The 20,040-nt window shown below is 43.7% G+C and overlaps 1 protein-coding gene across 1 annotated transcript in view; it reads right to left on the bottom strand.

Annotated features, from left to right (window-relative positions):
• The window catches only part of XYLT1 (xylosyltransferase 1), a 205,373-nt gene that overhangs the window by 113,645 nt on the left and 71,688 nt on the right, over positions 1–20,040 (bottom strand). The gene's annotated exons all lie outside the window — the stretch shown is intronic.

The following is a 20,040-nucleotide window of genomic DNA, read 5'->3' as shown; positions in this document are numbered from 1 at the left end:
TGGAGTTTGGATGAATTAAGTTAGCCAATTTCAGTCAGCCAATTTGAAGTTAGCAAGCCTAGGGCAACAACAGAGCTTTGTTTCCCTGTGATGCTCATTTTATTCAACTGGAGGAGGAAGAGGAGGAGGAGGAGGACACTGGGGTCCCTGGTGCACTCAGAACTTGTAGATGTTTCACCACCCTACTCGTTAACATCATCAGTGCTAGAGGCGAGAGGGGTTTGGGGAATGGAGGAAAAGGAAAAGGGAAGGAGGAGGAAGAGGAATCTACACGTGATCTATAATTGCTCTCACAGAGAGGGTCTCCTCAGGGTGCCGTCCGCCGAACAGTGTCGGCTGGCGGCCCCCAGGAGTAGGGCCTTCTCTGTGGGGGCATCGACGCTCTGGAACGAACTTCCCCCTGGCCTACGTCAAGTGCCTGATCTTCGGACCTTCCGTCGTGAGCTAAAAACACACTTATTCATTCAAGCGGGACTGGCATAATAGTGTTAAATTTTAATTTGGAGTTTTTATTAATATTTTAAAATTTAAATTTTTAATTATCAGCCTTTTTGTAATTTGCTATGTTTTAAATGTTGGTTTTAATTGTATATATCTCGTGTTTCATCTTTGGCTGTACACCGCCCTGAGTCCTTCGGGAGAAGGGCGGTATAAAAATTTAATAAATAAATAAAAAATAATAATAATCTAGTGATCCCCGATTAAGAGCCTCATTGCTTGCCACAGCTACGCTACATGAGTTCCAAATTGGCTTATGTCCCGTGGAAAAAGAAGAATAAGGACAATCTAGAGAACTAACACTTGTTTAAAACTTGCATTCATTTCTCTTTTAGCTACAGTTCTTTCCGGGTAGCATCTGCTTATCACCCTGCTATCATTTGCTTTCCCTAAACTACAATGGTGACTTCAAAAGCAGATGCTGCCGCTACAGTTCACTGGACTAACTAGAACCATTCCATTTAAAAAACAAAAACAAAACAAAACCCCACAACCCTTATGAAACTCTCCAACAAAACAGAAAGAAGAACCGAAAAGGGTGAACTTTTATAAAATCCAAATTCAACACAAGTTATCGTTGTTCCGCCAATGTAGCTGCTTGATTTGTACGAGTCGTTGGCATTGGCAGGAGACAAAACCATCTTATGTCGGGATGAACTGGTGATCAAGGATATGCTAAGGCTTCCAGGATTGAGGTTAAAGGTAAAGGTAAAGGTTCCCCTCGCACATACGTGCTAGTTGTTCCCGACTCTAGGGGGTGGTGCTCATCTCCCTTTCAAAGCTGAAGAGCCAGCGCTGTCCGAAGACGTCTCTGTGGTCATGTGGCTGTCATGACTCAATGCCAAAGGTGCATTGAACGCTTTTCTCTTCCCACCAAAGGTGGCTCCTATGTTTCTACTTGCATTTTTTACGTGCTTTCAAACTGCTAGGTTGGCAGAAGCTGGGACAAGTAACAGGAACTCACCCCGTTACGCGGCAGCACTAGGGATTCGAACTGCTGAAATGCCGACCTTTTGATCAACAAGCTCAGCATCTTAGCCACTGAGCCACTCTGTCCCTTGGATTGAGGTTACAATCCTTATTTTTAACCAAGATTACAAGCTGACTGTGATGGGCTCCTACCCTCTGGAACGAACTTCCCCCTGGTTTACGCCAAATATCTGACCTTCGGACCTTTCGCCGCGAATTGAAAACGTATTTATTTACTCGCGCGGGGCTGGCTTAAATTTTGTTGTATTTTTAAATTTATATTTTATATTTCTAAATTTTATATGAATTTTAATGGGTTTTTAGAATTTTAAATGTTTTAAAGTTTTCGGCCAATTGTATAAGTTTTTTAATTTTGTTTTAATTGTATATTGTATTGTTTGGGTTTTTTATTCTGGCTGTACACCGCCCTGAGTCCTTCGGGAGAAGGGCGGTATAGAAATCTAATAAATAATAATAATAATAATAATAATATATCTCCACCTTTCACCTAAACCTTTCACCATCAACGCTGACCCCAGCCAGAGCGTAGAAAAACTCAAAGTAGTAGTCCAGGACTGGACAATGTGGAGAGACCTGGCCCATAGAGTTGGACATGACTAAATGGACTTCTTCTCCTTCTCCTTCTTCTCCTTCTCCTTCTTCTTAAGTTTTTTATTTTTATTTCTCATAAACATACTTAAATGTACAGTCTCTTATCCATTGTTAATCATACATGTTATCTTTGGACTTTCATATTAGTTCATTCTTCATCCTAAAAAAATTAGGGTATATTCGGGGTTGCTCTTCTACCATTCCCTCTCCCTTATTTTACAACAACCCTTTCCTCCCCTTCTTCCCTTCCCTTCCTTCTTCTATCCCTTTCTATTTTCTTCTTTCCTGCTCTTTTTCACCTTCTCTCCTTCCCTTCCCCCACTCCTCTCCTCTTCCTCCTCCTCCTCCTCCTCCCTTCTTCACTACCAGATTGCAGCCACTGACTGATTGACAAGCTAGTGCTCAAGCCATCTTGCAAGATGTAAAACAGGAGAACCAGAGAGTTGAAAATAATTAGACCAAAAGGGGCCTGATTTAGTTCTTTGAAAGTGAGGAACACCAAAGCCCATCTATGTCCATAACCAGGGTCAGGAATGAACATCATCTGAGGTCCCTCTCTGCTGGCAAAGTCCAGACCTGTAGCCAAGCCAAGATCTTCTCCTGTCCCCTTTCCTTGAGTCCCTTGAATCATAGATCATTCTATTCTTCATGCATGATTGCCGGTTAGTCACAGAAACAATATTTCTCCTGCAAACATATGAGCAAAATCCTGGAAAGTCTACCAAAAAATGTAAAAGCCAAGCATAACAGTTCTTGAGAATTATGTCCCCAAAGGTTCATAAATACAATCCATTTATACTCTTAATCTGCAATGCGTAGAAACCGCTGCTTTTTATGAGATTTCTCCAGAAGATCACAGGCAGTCCTCGACTTATGACCATGACTGAGCCCAATTTTTTTGTTGCTAAATGAGACAGTTGTTGAGTGAGTTTTGCTCAATCAACCAACGGAACAGCTCAGTCAACCAATGAATCAGTGGTGGGTTGCTACAGGTTTGCCTCAGATTGGGTGAATCAGTAGTAGCGGTGGCAGGAGGCTCCGTCTATCTGCCTGGACGCTTCTGTGCATGTGCAGAAGCATCGAGCGCACATGAGCGAACCAGTAGCAAACTAAATTGAAACCCACTATGCAATGAACAGCTCAATCAACCAATCGAATAGCTCAATCAATCAACGGAACAGCTCAATCAACCAACGGAACAGCTCAATCAACCAACGGAACAGCTCAATCAACCCATGGAATAGAAGTTGCCTTCAGAAGTTGTGGGAGTTTCATCACTGGAAGCTTTCAAGAAGAGACTGGACTGCCATCTGTCAGAAATGGTGTAGGGTCTCCTGCTTGGCCAGGGGGTTGGACTAGATGACCTGCAAGATTCCTTCCAACTCTTTTATTCTTTTATTCAAACAAGCCATCATTCTCAGCCTGTGGGTCACATTTAGCAAACCGCAATTTAATCATCCCTGATAGCAAGGGGTGAAAAGATAAATTTGTAAGCAGCCCAGAGTTAAGATGGACGGCGAATACATTTGACAAATAGATATATAAAAAACAAATAAAGATACATAGTTGCTTTCAAACGTTTTCTTTCTTTCAATTTGCTAGTTTTTGCCTTGGCTTTTCCATTTTCTCATCCGCCGTATGATGAGCAACTGCCTTGCGTTTCCAGAAAGCTGGGGCCTGACACATTAAAATGTTTATTTGCAACAGATTTCAAGATAAACAAAACAGGATGGCTTGCAGCAGTAAACCCTAGCTTTTTTTTTTTTTAATTTTATTTTTTTGGAGCTTGGGAGGCTGATAGCTTCCAAGTCCTCAAAAAGCCGTTCTGCATCAGAGAGAAACGAGGTTCGCCTTCTCCAGTTCAACCATGGCCAATAGAAGAGCAGAATGAACTCTGATCATTGTGAACTTCTTTGAAAATCTCACCATTTTGGCAGGAGAGGATGAGAGCCAAGCCAAAGGGAGCAGATGGAAGAAGAAGACAGATGCTTATGAAATTGGCTTTATCCATATGCTTCCCCTCGTTTAACTCTTTATTATTTATTTATTCCTCTCTGTTCTTTTTTTCTTTCTTTTTTTTTTAAAGATGGAAAGTCAAATGGCATTTTCATAATTAATCCGAAATTGCAGAGTTTGGGGACACGCTCCGAAACCCTAGTTCCTGAAACCAATTGCGATGCAATGTACCAGTGGTGGCTTGCCCCCGGTTCAGACCGGTTCGCAAGAACCGGTAGTAAAACCGGTTGGAGGCTCTGCCCACCAACCTGGATGCTGTCATAGGCAATCTGCGCATGTGCGATCCTGTCGTGTCCCACTCCTCCTCTGACGGCCGGGTCTGGGAAGTCTGTATCAAGCGTGGCCACGAAGCCTCTGCAGCTTTGCCAAATTCCTGTCAGAGTTCTCAGGGCAGGCAGGAATCCAAGGTGTGACTTCAGCAACCAGATGAGACTTTGCCTGACTCAAGGAATGCCAAAAAGCAGATCCTTTATATAGGCCATGGGGTGTGGCTCCATGACTCAGCACTTATCCAGGCCTGCCCCTCCGTTCCTTTTGCTGACGTCGCCTCTCCATTCTCCGGAAGCGGGGATCTGTCCACGTTTTGTCCTCCTGCTCAGCTGCCGGCGATTCTAGCACATGGCTGGCTCCCTGTTCACACGCTGTGGGAGGGAGGTTTGTTTGCTCAGTCTGTCTGGGCACGGTGCCAGGGCTGGGGGCTGGAGGCATGCCAAGCAATTCTTCTTCACTATCAGTCTCTGGCTCAGATAGCAGGAGATGGGAGGGGCCCGGCTGAGGAGAGGAGGGTGGGCGAGGCACAACAGATCCCATTTAGAAACGGTAGTAAAGGTAGGTAAGTAGTGTATCCCACCTCCGAATGTACAAGTAGTCCTCGACTTACGACCATGATGGAGCCCGATGTTTCTGTTGCTAAGCAAGACAGTGGTTGACTGAGCTTTGTGCCGCTTTGCAGCCTTGCTTGTCACAGTGAATCACTGTAGTTGTTCAATTAGCAATTGAACAAAGTACTGAGTTTTGCCCCGGTTTGCGACTTTTTTTTGCCGCAGTTGCTAAGTGAATCACTGCGGTTGTTAAGTTAGTAACTCGGTTGTTAAGTAAATCTGGCTGCTCCGTTGACTTTGCTTGTCAGAGGGTCGCCAAAGTTGCTAAGTGAGAAATTTGCTAAGTGCCTTTTGCCCCATTTTACAACTTTTCTTGCCACATTTGTTAAGTGAATCACCGCAATTCTTTAAATTAGTAACACTGTTGTTAAGTGAATCTGGTTTCCCCATTGACTTGGGTCGCAAAAAGGGGATAACGTGACCCCAGGACAATGCAACCGTCATAAATAGGAGTCAGTTGTCAAGTCTCTAAATTTTGATCACGTGACCATGGGGAATGCTGTAACGGTCGTAAGTGTGAAAAACGGTCATAAGTCACTTTTCGCAGCGCTGTTATAACTTTGAATGGTCATTAAACGAGGGTAAGTTGAGGACCACCTGTAGGGCTGACTCTCAGAAGGGAGGGACTGCATTCCAGAGAAGCAAGAGAAAACTCAGTTCAGAGACTTTGTGTGAGAGCAAGAGGATGAAGACACTTCCTCCTCAATAGTTCCCAATTAAACTAACATTTACTTCGGCAAGATTCTGTCTAAGCGTGAAGAATAGCAAAGAAAACCTGGAAGAATCACAATGCATCTGTCTTGGTTTTTGGAGCCGGACACAAGCTGACTTTTAGCTTAACCTACGGCTTGAATGCAAGAATAAAAATCTATTAAGTGAAACTAGAAGGCAAAAAACCTTTCAATTTTTCAGCAAGACTTGTTGGAACATATTCAAATCTGGCAGTTATTCACATAATATTCAATATCCTTGCAACGCCCCCCCCTTTTTTTTTTGCAAGTTCTCCAGGTGTAAATTCAATAACAGTATCTTTTGAAGGTAATAAACGGAACTAATTCAGTAATATATCCAAGCAGCACCTCTTTTTTTCCCTTCCTAAACCACCTTTTTACAAATTAAAATATGTCATGTGCTCCGAGTATTCACAGGCAAGGGGAATGCAATAAATATCAGTTCCTTCCCTCCTTTGCCTTTTCTTCAAGAGGGACATAAAAAAATGAAATGCTAAAAAATGCACCTGCATCTAATCAGATGAATTATAAACCTCTTTAGACTTTGTGGAATTCCTTTTTACTTCAAACGCAAACACCTTAATTGCTCTGTTTGCAACTGTATTTCCACCTTCGCAACCTGCAAAGATTTGCGCTGTTTTTCCCCCCATATTTCATTAAAAAACATCTTACCAATTTGGGGAGGAAAAAGCCGTTCTCTTTTTAAATGAAGAAATTCGTTGATGTGTATCCAGATCTGTTTATTGACTTGGCAAAGAATGAAGTTAAGAGTCTCAATTTCTCTTGCCAATTTTTTTCATTTCTTTCTTGGAAATGTTTTTCCATTTCCACCCCCTCCCCCTTTCTCGTCCCACCTCAGCTTTCTTAACCCTTTCTGCCAACCATTTATTCTTTGACTACATTTCCTTTCACAGCTTTCTCAAAACCAAACTTTTCTTTCTAAAAAATTAAGCTGTGGAGTCTTTGGTGCTCTGGCTATTTTCCTGCAGATATAACAGCTAAGTAGCACTGATGATATTATCTAGTTGTGTCACGAAAACATCTGCAAAAGAAGCAACCAAGCTCAGAGAACCGTAAGAACCTCACAGTATGTAGATATATTTTTGTATTAGATATATTTTTGAAGGAGAGGGGAATTGAGAGTGTGATTATGTGTGGAGTGACTAGAGATTATAATTTAAGATTTATTTTGGATTATGATGGTTAGTTTTGATACCCTGCATTTTGTTCTGGGAAGTCGGGTGGGTGGATGGGTGGGGGGTAAGGGGGAGGGGAACTGGGGGGGTTGAGGGTAGAGGATGGAGTGATGGTTAATGTACAGGGATTATTGAAGATGTATAAACATAATTAATGTAAGGTCGGGTCTGCCCAGCTACCATTTTAGAATGGTGGGGAGGGAGAAAGGAGGAGAGAGTAGGAGGTAGGAAAGAGGAGAAGAGGGGTAGGAAAGAGGAGAAGAGGAAGGAAGAGGGGTAGACCAGGAAGAAGGAAGGTGTAGGGTGGAGGGAGGAGAGGATGTAGATAAGAGAAGGGGAGGAAGGTTTGGAAAGTAGAAGAAGGTAGAAGAGGGAAGAGAGTTAAAAGGAGGGGATGGTGACTGGGCAAGCCCGACTAATTGTATATGACTGTACATTGGATGAGTTGTTGGATATGAATGTAAAAATAAAACTTTTTTATTAAAAAAAAAAAGAACTTCACAGTTCGATCCTGAGCTACAAATAAAGGAAGTCCTCGACTTACGACCACAACTGAGCCCAACTTTTCTGTTGCTAGGCAAGACAGTGGTTAAGTGCATTTTGCCCCATTTTACGATCTTTCTCACCGCGGTTGTTAAGGGAACCACTGCCGTTGTTCAGTTAGTGACAGGGTTGTTAACTGAATCTGGCTTCTCCATTAAGTTTGCTACTCAGAAGGTCGCAACAGGGGATCATGTTGAGGGCTACCTGCAGGACGAACTCTCAGAAGGGAGGGGCTGCATTCCAGAGAAGCAAAAGAATACTCAGTTCAGACAGTTTGTGTGAGAGCAAGAGGAGGAAGTGTCTTCAATAGTTCCCAATTAAACTAACATTTACTTCGGCAAGATTCTGTCTAAGCGTGAAGAATAGCAAAGAAAACCTGGAAGAACCACAATGCATCTGTCTTGGTTTTTGGAGCCGAATGCAAGCTGACTTTTAGCTTAACCAATGGTGTGAATGCAAAAATAAAAATCTACCATGTTTCCCTGAAAATAAGACCCTGTCTTATATTTTTTTGAACCCCGAAATAAGCGCTTGGCCTTATTTTCGGGGAAGTCTTATTATTTTGGGGCACATGGAGCACGACGGGGCTCCTCTTGCCATCTTACCTGATTTCCAGCTCTGTCTCCCTAACCCTAACCAGAGGAAATGGCGGGGACCAGCTGCGCATGTGGTTAAATATTTTCAGGTAGGGCTTATTTTTGGGGAGGGCTTATTTTCAGGGGGGCCCTTATTTTAGCGCATGCGCTCAAAAGCCCAATTGGGCTTATTATCAGGGGATGTCTTATTTTCGGGGAAATAGTATTAAGTGAAACAAAGAAGCAAAAAAACCCTTTCAACTTTGAACGGTCACTATAAATGAACGGTTGCAAGTTGAAGGCTACCTGTAGCATTCAAAAATTTTAGCAAGGGGTTCTCTGACCTGTTGCTGGGTGGGTGTAGCTATGGTGGGTGTGGCCTAGTCAGTCTCCTTCACCACGGCGGAGGGAGGCATTTTTGCCCTCCCTGGGCTCTGGTAGCTTTTCTCAAGCCTCCGGGAGAGCAAAAATGGCCTCCCCAGGCTCTGGAGGCCCTCTGGAGGCTGGAAACGGGCATGTTTCCGGCCTTCTCAAACTTCTGGTTGGCCTGTTCTTCACCCTCCCCGAGCTTCCGCACGCGCCCCGCACTTACTTGCATCCAAAACGGGCCATGTGGGGACTCCAGGGAGGGGTGGGGTGGGATGGACGGAGCCAGCCAGGAGTGGGATTTGGAGGTTCTCCAAACTGCACAGAATCTTAGCTAGAGGTTCTCCCGAACCCCTGCGAACCCCCAGCAGCCCACTTTGGAAAATAGTTTGATCCCCTCGTCTACTGTAGGAGCCCCTCAAATATTGAAACACTGCTATCATGTCTCCCCTAGTCCTTCTTTTCATTTTCAATAGCTGACCCCAAATTAGTGGATCTATTTTCATACCGTCCAGCTATTTCTTTAAAAAGGGGCCTCTGGTGGCTCAGCAGATTAAGTCTGTCTGTTATTAACACAGCTGCTTGCAATTACTGCAAGTTCAAGTCCCACCAGGCCCAAGGTTTGTTTTTTTTTAATTTCTTTTTGTCACAACAGTATACACAAACATTGTCATAAATAAAACAACAAAGGTTGTTTTATTAAATAAATAAATAAATAAAAATAAAACAGCATAATAAATAAATTAATTGAATAAATAAATAAAACAAAGGTTGACTCAGCCTTCCATCTTTTATAAGGTAGGTAAAATGAGGACCCAGATTGTTGGGGGCAATAAAGTTGACTTTGTATATAATATACAAACGGATGAAGACTATTGCTTAACACAGTGTAAGCTGCCCTGAGTCTTCGGAGAAGGGTGGGATATAAATGCAAAAAAACCCCCAACATATTCCAAAAGGCTATACCCATTTATCCCCCCCCAAAAAAACACCCCAAAAAAACAAGAAACCCAAGCCCCATAAAATCCAGTGGATCTTAGTTTATTCCAAAGAAGCAGATATAGGGTTGCAGATTAATTGTGCGATCCGTCTATTCACTATCCTAATTTTAATAACCTCACTGCAGCTTATTTATTGCCTGTGTTCATTAACTCGGGTTTCAATACAAATCCATATAGCTTTCTTTAATTAATTTCATTCCAAATTCGATTTTAATTCCGTTTGCTAATAGCTTCTGTAAGACTACCCAACATGTTTCAACATCCTGCAGTACCCGGCCAGCGCAAATTCCAATAAATTGAGTAAATCTAGTTCATTAAATCCAGGCAGTTCGTTATATCTAATTCAACATGGATCGATCGAGTTCTATTTGGTACATTTCATTCCAAGTTTTAAATTAGTTCAGTTTGTTAGTGCCTCCTAATAAATCTTATCCTCCATGTTTACCTCTTCAAAGTTCAGCCCCTAAACTTTTTCCAACTTTGCCATTTGAAATATTTCAGCTAATGCGATTCTAGGCATTCCTCTATCTTTAGATTCCCGCCCCCCTCATTGAAAAAAAAAAGATATTGAGACTCTAGAAAGAGTGCAGAGAAGAGCAACAAAGATGATTAGGGGACTGGAGACTAAAACATATGAAGAACATTTGCAGGAACTGGGTATGTCCAGTTTAATGAAAAGAAGGACTAGGGGAGACTTGATAGCAGTGTTCCAATATCTCAGGGGCTGCCACAAAGAAGAGGGAGTCAAGCTATTCTCCAAAGCACCTGAGGGTAGAACAAGAAGCAATGGGAAACTAGTCAAGGAGAGAAGCAACTTAGAACTAAGGAGAAATTTCCTGAAAGAACAATCAATAAGTGGAACAACTTGCCTGCAGAAGTTGTGAATGTTCCAACACTGGAAATTTTTAAGAAAATGTTGGATAACCATCTGACTGAGATGGTGTAGGGTTTCCTGCCTGGGCAGGGGGTTGGACTAGAAGGTCCCTTCCAACTCTGTTGTTATTATATTATATTATATATATTATATTATATTATATTATATTATATTATATTATATTATATTATATTATATTATATTATATTATTATATTATATTATATTATATTATATTATATTATAATATTATATTATATTATATTATATTATTATATTATATTATATTATATTATATTATATTATATTATATTATATTATATTATATTACCTCCAAGGTTCCTTCCAACTCTGTTGTTATGTTATGTTATGTTTGTTATGTTATGGAGATAGAAAGATAGCTAGATAGGGGGAGAGAGAGGGAAGGAGGGGAGGAGAGGGAAGGAGGGGAGGAGAGGGAAGGAGGGAGTGGGGAGGAAAGAGAGAGAGTGAGGGAGAGGGAGATATATATATATATATATATATCCTATAGGATTGAAAAATACATAAAATTCCAGTAGGACTGAAAAATTTATGAAGAACTTATTTATATTATCTATTCATCATCCATCTTCCATCCATCCACCCATCCACCCACCCATCCACCCATCCATCTATCTCAGGGATGGGGAATGATGGCCCTTTAATGACTTGTGGACTTCAACTCCCAGAACCTCCATGGCTCCCAATATTTCTAGTTGAAATGAGGGATCCTTGGCGCTCTGTGAGCTTGGTGGTTTTCTTATTTGTTTGAAAATGCTTCTTCACTTCATTGCTAGCACTGATGTCATCTAGTTTGAGTCATGAAACATCTGGAGGAAAACCACCAAGCTCAGAGAGAACCAAGGACCCCACAGTAGTCCTCCTCCCTCCCACCCTTCCTTCCTCGACAAACCGCACGTTCTTCTAGCATTGATGATGTTACCCTAGTTTGGGTCATGTAACAGCTGCAAGAAAACCACCAAGCTCAGACCTCCCATCCATCCATCTCCAGAGGATCAGCTCTAGGGGACCTCCAGGGCACCAGTGGCCTCTTTTTGGATCAGGGTCTCCAACCTTAGCAACTTTAAGCCTGCCGGACTTCAACTCCCAGAATTCCCCAGCAAAGCAGGCTGGGGAATTCTGGGAGCTGAAGTCTCTCAGGCTTAAAGTTGCCAAGGTTGGAGACCCCAGTTTTAGATCATGCCCAGGGGTGGGCTTCAAAATTTTTAGCAAGGGGTTCTCTGCCCGGTTGCTGGGTGGGCATGGTGGGTATGGCCAAGTTGGCGTCCTGTACCATGGTGGCGGGGTGTGTTTTTGCCCTCCCCGGGCTCTGGAGGCTTTTCTTGAGCCTCTGGGAGGGCGAAAACAGCCTCCCCAGGCTCTGGAGGCCCTCTGGAGGTCGGAAACGGCCACATTTCCAACCTTTCTGAACTTCCAGTAGGCTCATTTTTTGCCCTCCCTGAGCCTCCGTGCGCGCCCTCCATTTACCTGCATCCAAAATGGGCCACGTGGGGACTCCTGGAAGGGGAGGGGCAGGGTAGGCGGGGCAAGCCAGGAGTGGGATTTTTTTGGGGGGGGTTTCTCCAAACTGCACAGAATCTTAGCTAGAGGTTCTCTCGGATCCCTGCGAACCCCCAGCAGCCCATCTCTGCATCCATCCATCCATCCATCTCCAGAAGATCAGCTCTAGGGGACTTCCAGGGCACAGTGGCCTCTTTTTGGATCATGCCAAATGTTAGCGTTGATCCTATGGACCATCTTCAAATGCGGCCGCGCAGGGGATAGAGGGAGTGTCGCGTAGCTCCCATGTAACACCTCTCCTGCGCAGGCTGCATTGGTTACCAGTGGTTTTCCGGGTGCGATTCAAGGTTTTGGTCATCACCTTTAAAGCGCTCCATGGCATGGGACCGGGATACTTATGGGACCGCCTGCTGCCGCCAATAGCCTCCCATTGTCCGGTGCGCTCTCACAGGGAGGGCCTCCTTAGGGTGCCATCTGCCAAACAATGTCAGCTGGCGGCCCCCAGGGGAAGAGCGTTCTCTGGGGGCTCCGGCCCTGTGGAATGAGCTACCTGTGGGGCTACGTCTTCTCCCTGATCTTCGGACCTTTTAAGCGCGAGCTCAAAACCTTCTTCTTTCACCAAGCAGGGCTGGCTGAACGATTTTATTGAGGGTTTTTAGTGGGGTTTTTAAGGGGTTTGACTCATTTTTAGAATTTTACATATTCATTTTAATTACTTAGCGTATTGAATTAGATTTCTAACTAATACAAATTTGAAAAATAAATAAATAAATAAATAAATGAGAAACCTTGGCGACCCTTTCTGAAAATCCGTTCCCTGAAACACAACGGCTTCCTGATGATTTTTTTTCTCCTCCTCCTCCTAAATTACATTTTCTCAAGGCAGAGGACAGAGAGAGAGAGAGAGAGGGCGGTTTAGTCCAGACGGTCTTAAATATCCCTTAAGATGCTTTCAGATGCCTTCTCTAAGTATCCAATTTTTGCTCTCTAACTCTGCAACGGTGCTTGTAGTCCTTTTTTTGTTTGTTTGTTTTTTGCTCTCTCCTCTTCCAATCAGAGCTGTCAGGCCATAATTTCTTTTATCTTAACGGAGAGCAGGGTTCTTCCTGTGTTGGACTGCCAAAATTACCTCTATTATAACATTATTTGTACCGGTATCTTCTCTCTGCCCCCCGTGTCTCTTTTCATTAAGTAGCTTTCCAGCATGTGCCATGTTGGCTCTGCTTTTAGAAGCAGCTGGGCTAAAAATAAGAGTGTGACAGGCCTCAAGGAGAGCTTAATGTGAAAGCTAAATTTGCTGCCGAACGAGCGCTCCGGTTGGAGACACTAGCTCCGAGATTTATTAAACTGAAGCTTGGCAAGATCCCTGCGTTTGTTTTACTGTCTTTCAAACCCTGCAGCATCCACCCAACCTATTTAGCAATAGCACTTAGACTTAGATACCGCTTCACAGTGCTTCACAGCTCTCTCCAAGCGGTTTACAGAGTCAGCCTATGGCCCCCCAACAATCTGGGTCCTCATTTTACCTACCTCAGAAGGATGGAAGGTTGAGTCAACCTTGAGCTAGTGAGAATCGAACTGCTGGCAGTCAGCAGATTTAGCCTGCAATATTGCATTCTAATCACTATGCCACCAAGGAAGGAAGGAAGGAAGGAAGGAAGGAAGGTAGGAAAAGCAATAGCACTTAGATTTATATACCACTTCACAGTGCTTTACAGCCCCCTCCAAGCGGTTTACAGAGTCAGCCTATGGCCCCCAACAATTTGGGTCCTCATTTTACCCACTTCGGAAATCTGGAAGGCTTGGGTCAACCTTGAGTCTGTCAGGATCGAACTCCTGGCTGAAGGCAGAGTCAGACTGCAATACTGCATTTTAAACCACTGTGATCAAAATTTGGATGCTTGGCAACGGGTTCATACTTACGACGGTTGAAGTGTCCTGGAGTAACATTTATCTTTTTTTTTTTTTGCGACTTTGCAAATAAGTGAAGTCAACGGAAAAGCTAGGTTTACTTAACAATTATGTGACTAAAACTGCAGTGATTCGCTTAACCACTGTGTCAAGGAAAAGTTGTAAAACGGGGCAAATTTCACTGAACAAATGTCTCACTTAGCAACAGAAATTTGGGGCTTGGTTGTGGTCGTAAGTCAAGGACTACCTGTACTTTTTATTTTTATTTATTTTTATTTTATTAAATTTTATACCGCCTTCTCCCGAAGGACCCAGGGCGGTGTACAGCAAATAAAATACAGAGTATATACAATTAAAAGAAATTAAAAGAAACTATTAATAAATGGCCGATAATTTAAAAAATTTACACATATTTAAAATCGCTAAAACCCCAATTTAAAATCAACTATTTATGCCAGTCCTGCTTGAGTGAATAAGTATGTTTGTTTAAAATAAATAAATAAATAGATGTGTTTATGCATACTTGATTGCTCTATGCCCATAATACAGGAATTATTTATTAGTTTGAGCGCAGCATGTTACCTGACCAAAAGGATTGGGGTGCTATTGTTAAAGACCAAGTTTAGGTATGAAAAGGCTGTGTCAGGACCCACTGACAGCTTAGCGTAATGTGTGAACCATTAGCAACAGTTCTCCAGGTTTAAACAGCTATTTATTTTATTTTTTATTTTATTAAATTTTTATACCGCCCTTCTCCCGAAGGACCCAGGGCGGTGTACAGCCGAAATAAAATACAGAGTATATACAATTAAAAGAAATTAAAAGAAACTATTAATAAATGGCCGATAATTTAAAAAAATTTACACATATTTAAAATCGCTAAAACCCCAATTTAAAATCAACTATTTATGCCAGTCCTGCTTGAGTGAATAAGTATGTTTTTAGCTCACGACGGAAGGTCCGAAGATCAGGCACTTGACGTAAGCCAGGGGGGAGTTCGTTCCAGAGCGTCGGTGCTCCCACAGAGAAGGCCCTACCCCTGGGAGCCGCCAGCCGACATTGTTTGGCGGACGGCACCCTGAGAAGGCCCTCTCTGTGAGAGCGTACGGGTCGATGGGAGGCATACGGTAACAGCAGGTGGTCTCGTAAGTACCCGGGTCCTAAGCCATGGAGCGCTTTAAAGGTGGTAACCAGCTATGTTGACCCAACTACAGTTTAGGGTAGTGCGTGAACCCTTACCAACTATACTCCAGGTTTTTCGTAGGCTGTGTGAACCCATCTAGAGCTTAGCATGAAGGCAGTACCAATAATTCTTCCATGTTTCCAGCTTCTGCTCCAAGGGGCAAGGCATTGAGCCAACAACTTTCTGTAGGCAACGCAGATGGTCTTCTGTTGAGCTACATCGGTCCTTTTCTTGACCCTTTGGTAATTGGATTTGATATTCCCAAGATGCAAATTTCACACTAAGCTAAACAGGACAGTAATCAATTGCCCACAGCCTGTTTTTAATAATTATACTGGGTAATTATAGACTACTGATGATTACGGCTACATATGAAGTAATCAAATCACTCAATGTTTTAATGTCAAAAGCTTCTATTTGGGCATTTTTCTGCTCCATCGCTTCTGCTTTAGGAGAAGAATTATGGACTTGAGGGAAAGAAAAATAACAAAGAACTTCAGGATAAATGCACGGGGAACAAAACCTCTAAAGATACTGAACTGGGGCCAATTATACTCGGATTTTCTGCTCTGTGAAAGAGCTGTCTTTTTTCATGACAAAGAAAGGCAAAATATAGTACCCACCGGGACAGTAAAACCAGACTAAATTAAAATATATTAATGGACTGGATTCCATTGTTCCAACATTGCTGCTTTTAGTTTATGTACTCTGCATTCAGGAGAAAGGAGAGATACGGCTGCTTTTAAAGGAACACAAGACTGTATTTTAGCAAGTTTAGGATTCATGCTGTCTGGGGAATTCTGGGAGTCGAAGTCCACAGGTCTTAAGTTGGACACCACTGGTTTAATAGATTAACAGAGTTGGAAGGGACCTTGTAGATTCATCTAGTCCCAAGCAGAAGACCCTACACCATTTCTGACAGATGGCAGTCCAGCCTCTTCTGGAAAACCTCCAGTGATGAAGCTCCCACAACTTCTGAAGGCAACTTCTGTTCCATGGATTGATTGATCTCACTGTCAGAAAATTTCTCTTTACTTCTAGGTTGAATCTCTCCTTGTTCAGTTTCCATCCATTATGCCTTGTCTGGCCTTTGGGTGCTTTGGAAAATAGCTTGACCCCCTCCTTTCTGTGGCAGCCCCTCAAACATTGGAAGACTGCTATCACGTCTCCCCTGGTCCTTCTGTTCCCTAGACTAGCCATGCCCAGTTCCTGTAACCGTTTATCATATGTTTTAGCCTCCAGTCCCCTAATCATCTTGGTTGCTCTTGTCTGTACTCTTTTTAGAATCTCAACATCTTTTTTATGGTGTGGTGACCAAAACTGGATGCAGTACTCTAGGTGTGGTCAGCAATAGATGCAATCTACATAGACTTCTGCAAAGCTTTTGATTCAGTAGTACATGATAAACTACTCCTCAAACTAAAATCCTACGGCATTTCAGGACCTCTTCACAATTGGATAAACGCCTTCCTGTCAAACAGACAACAAGTGGTCAAAATTGGCAACGCTATATCAAATCCTGTTCCTGTCAAAAGTGGCGTTCCCCAAGGTAGTGTTCTTGGTCCAACGCTCTTCATACTATACATACCGTATATACTCGAGTATAAGCCGAGTTTTTCAGCACGTTTTTTGTGCTGAAAAACGTCCCCTCGGCTTATACTCGAGTTTTTTTTTAAGCCCTCGGCTTATACTCAGTTTTTTTTCTTTTTCACATTTTACCGGACGGGGAAGCCCTGCGGTGCAGTGAGAGGGCGGGCGGGGAGCCAGCCTTCTCAGCTGAGGAGGAGGTTTCCCAACCGGTGGTGCCTCATTCCCCACCCTCGGCTTATACTCGAGTCCCCAGTTTACCCCAGTTTTTGGGGTAAAATTGGGGACCTCGGCTTATACTCGGATCGGCTTATATTCGAGTATATACGGTAAATGATTTCTGTGACCTCATCTCGTGTTCTCTTTGCTGATGATGTCAAACTATTTAATACCACTATCAATACTTCTACCCTTCAAGAAGACCTCGACTTAGTTTCCGATTGGTCTAAAACTTGGCAACTCCAAATCTCTACCAGCAAATGCTCAGTCTTATGTACACTGAAAGCATATGCACCAAGACAAATTCCTTGTGTGTCCAATCACACTTGGCCAATGAAAATTCTATTCTATTCTATTCTATTCTATTCTATTCTATTCTATTCTATTCTATTCTATTCTATTCTATTCTATTCTATTCTATTCTAAGGCTTTATAGAGTGGTATTAATACTTCACTTGATCTCAATTGCATTCCTCTGTTAATGCAATTTAGGATTGCATTGACTTTTTTTCCTTCTCTGCCCTTCAGGTGCCTTGGAAAATAGCTGGACCCTTTCCTCTCTGTGGCAGCCCCTCAAATACTCGAACATTGCTATCATGTCTCCCCTGATCTTTCTCTTCATTAGATTTAGGTTTAGCGGCCAACACAACATTTGTTGACCAGGTCAAAGGAGCTCTTGTTGGACAACTACCAGGCAACTGCGCGCAGGGGTGGGCTTCTGGGGGTTCAGGCAATCCTCTAGCCAAGGATCACTGGGGTTCAGCGAACCCCCAAATGCCACCCATGGCTATGCCCACCCTGCCCCTCCCAGGAGGCTCCACGCGGCCCGTTCATCATTCCAGGCAAGTGCAGAAATGATGGGAGAGCAAAAAAATGGACCTACCGGAGGTTTCAGAAGTCTGGAAACGAGCCCGTTTCCAGCCTCCAGAGGGCCTCCAGAGCCTGGGGAGGCCATTTTTGCCCTCCCGGAGGCTCGAGAAAAGCCTCTGGAGCCTGGGGAGGGTGAAAAATACCCCCCTGCCCTGGTGCAGGCGGCCCAGCAACAGGGCAGCGAGCCCGTTGCTAAAGGATCTGAAGCCCATCCCTGACTGTGCGTCACACTACATCTCTACATCAGCCGTCGCAAAGAGATTCCTCTGGATGCCAGTCCAGGATACAAGGCGGACAAAAACAAACAAACCCTCCACGGATTTATGAAATATTACACTGCAGCTTTCAGGGCCCTGCATGTGGTTCCTCTCGAAGGAAGACAGAGCCCAGTTTTGTGATCAACAGGATGTTGTGACTTCTCTTCTTCTAACCCCCCTTCCTGGCTTTGAAACGTCTCTCTCTCTCTCTCTCTCTCTCAAAAAAAAATGAGCTCACTGCCAAACCTTGGTGCACAAACCCAGCATTGTTGGGGAAGAAAAAAAGAAAAACAGAAAGAAAGAATGAATCCCTTCTCTCTTTTTCGAAGAAATAAGCCTTCCTCCCGCTGAAGTTATCTCAAAAGGCTTGGGGCAAAAAAAACCCCGATAGACAAATGATTCTTTTTGACGGGTTCAACGGCAAATATCGGAATGCATTGCAGAGGGTTGGTTTTTTTTTTTTTTTTTGGCAAAAGGTGGTTTGTTTGGGCACGATTGTGCAAAATCTCTGCCGGGCAAGAAACAGCGACACGCACACACATTTTACACGCTCACACATCACCACTAAGGAGGGGGTCCATGCTAAGCAGACACAGCTAGGAGAGAATTCTTCTTTCGCGATAAAGGAGTTTAAATTGGAATGAAACGAGCTTACAAAATTCAGCGGCAGCTCATTGCGTTCCCCCCCCCCTGTTGTTGTTTTTTAACCATTTCCCCTTCTGTGCTATTCAAGCTCGTACTTTATACTTTATTGTCACTGCACCTCGTACAACAAAATGAAATGCCATCTTCGGGGTACGTCATACCTAAGGAAACTATAAAAATACAACACAAACACGCATCCTTCACATTCTGTGCAACTGAATTGAAACCCCCTGATATCGCGTTAATATTGCACTAGACAGTAGAATTCAATATAGTTACGGATCTGGAATAAAAGCTGTTTTTCAGCCTCTTCGCCCTCATCGTTTGCCCATTAAAAAAAAAACCCAAAAAACAGAAGGCCATAAATTTGGATCGCGTGACCTCAACCTTTGTAAGTGCAAACGGGTTGCCCAGGCGCCTAAATTGCATTCACGCAAACACGATGTGTACAGGGGTGGGCTTCAAAAATTTTAGCAAGGAGTGCTCTGCCCAGTTGCTGGATGGGCGTGGCCTAGTTGGCCTCTTGCACCATGAGGGTGGGGGTTTGCCCTCCCTGGGCTCTGGAGGCTTTCCTTGAGCCTCCGGGAGAGTGAAAATTGCCTCCCCAGGCTCCAGAGGCCCTCTGCAGGCTGGAAACAGGCTGAAAATTTCCGGTAGGCCCATTTTTCGCCCTCCCCGAGCCTCCATGCGCGCCCTGCACTTACCTGCATGCAAAACGGGCCGCGTGGGGACTCCTGGGAGGGGAGGGGCAGGGTGGGTGGGTGAGGCCAGTGAAGTGTGGAATTTGGGGGTTCTCCGAACAGCACAGAATCTTAGCTAGAGATTCTCCCGAACCCCTGCGAACCCCCCAGCAGCCGACTCCTGTGTGAGTGTGTGTGTGTGTGTGTGATGTGAAACTCATAACTTTGACGATGCGTCGCAAAGTCCTTTTTTTTTTTTTTGAGGCCAGCGTAACTTTGAGCCGCCGTTAAGGGAATTAAGTCCCCTGCACTGCAGAGATTTTGCTATTCTGGTCCAGTTTCTAACAGCCGCAATTGTGTCCCATTGGGAAGCCATCTGCCCTATAGGTCGGGTGCCCCTTCTCAAGCTCTCCCCCCACCCACGCATGCAACTCCTCAATCCAAACTAGCCCGCATCTAATTGAATGTATAGGATGCCCCTCAGGAGGCTGTGCTTACAGGGCAGGTCTTTTCTTGAGGCGGCATTTAATGCCGCCGCTAATCATGGAGATTACGCTGAAACAATTACAGCAGCTAATTAAAGAACAATGCCAGTTTTTGGCATCTTTTTGCAAACAGCCCGACTGGGAATTTCTTAACGGCAAGCAAAGCAAGGGTAATTAAAAAGAAAGCTCCGTTCCCTGCCACCCTCTCCTGTACACACGGGTTGCTGGATCAGGCTGATAAAATGGCGAAATGCTCAGACCAAATAAGAATAAGAGATGTATGCGAAACAAACACTTGGGGCTGGGGAGGGTATCTAATCCTTAACACTCTTAAGGAAACTTTTGAAGGGATTCAGAAATGGAACAACCAGAGAAAGGTGGAAGGTTGCAGGGGGAGAGA

This window comes from Ahaetulla prasina, chromosome 14 (assembly GCF_028640845.1).
Source record: "Ahaetulla prasina isolate Xishuangbanna chromosome 14, ASM2864084v1, whole genome shotgun sequence".
Lineage (NCBI taxonomy): Eukaryota > Metazoa > Chordata > Lepidosauria > Squamata > Colubridae > Ahaetulla > Ahaetulla prasina.
The sequence above is the reverse complement of the archived record's forward strand: the minus strand, read 5'-3'. Positions and strand labels throughout refer to the sequence as shown.